Below are 953 nucleotides of genomic sequence, written 5' to 3' on the forward strand. Positions count from 1 at the left end.
GAGCAGAGGGAGGGGCACGGAAACCTGCGTTGCCCACGGGCCCCTGCAAAGGCCGGTGGGTTTGGGCAGCGATACCCAGCCCTGGCTGTGCTGTGGAGGTGTCTGCAGGATGGCATGAAAGAGCTGGATGAGCATGCAAATGGCCAAGAAGGCTCTTGATGCAAACAAATTAAAAGCTTTAGCCCATACTGCCCCTTGCAAGTCCAGCCCTGGCTGTGTGGGGCCCCAGGTTGAGCACAGACCCCAGCTCCCACCATTCTCCTTGCCCATTCACCTCCTGCCTGCACCAGCCCAGAACCTGCACCATCCCTTCCCACCATAGCCCATGCCCCAGGCCACTCTCAAAACAAATGTATATTTTAATCCCAGCTAAATTAACACTCTTCAGCAGCATTTCCTTACACGGCTGTAGCGTACGACCCTTCTTGGTATCTGCAGCACAAAAGGTCCCTTTCAGAAACATCACCTGAACTCCAGCTCCCGGCGGTGGGTGCTGGAGCTGCCACTAGAACAGGTTTTCTCATTTTACCGTGGCATTTTCAGCCCCTAAAAATGTCCCAGCCCTGGGGCTGGGTGCGGGGGAGGGTGGCTCTGATTTTTACAGACCTCTGAAAAGTTTGGATTTGGCTGCTGGTTTTCGTACCAGGCAGCTGCCCCACAGACCCGGGGGAGCTGCATGAAGTCTGCAGCCGCCCCGAGCATGGAGTGCGGGAGCAAACCCCCTGGCACCAGGAGGGAGCTTGGGGCTCCCCACGGAACCCCCCAGGAGAGTCCCTGCCTGGCCATAGCAGGCACCGGGGACAGCAAGGCACAGTTGCCCAAACACGCCTCCCTCTGCAAAGGGGACAGACCGCCAAGGGGACAGAGGAGTCCCAGTGCCCCTGCACGGAGCTGGGGACTGTGGGAGGAAGGGGCAGCCGTGCACCGGGGAACTAGCAGGGGCTGGGGGGACG

This window comes from Pygoscelis adeliae, unplaced genomic scaffold, assembly GCF_000699105.1.
Source record: "Pygoscelis adeliae isolate BGI_AS28 unplaced genomic scaffold, ASM69910v1 Scaffold351, whole genome shotgun sequence".
Classification (NCBI taxonomy): Eukaryota; Metazoa; Chordata; class Aves; order Sphenisciformes; family Spheniscidae; genus Pygoscelis; species Pygoscelis adeliae.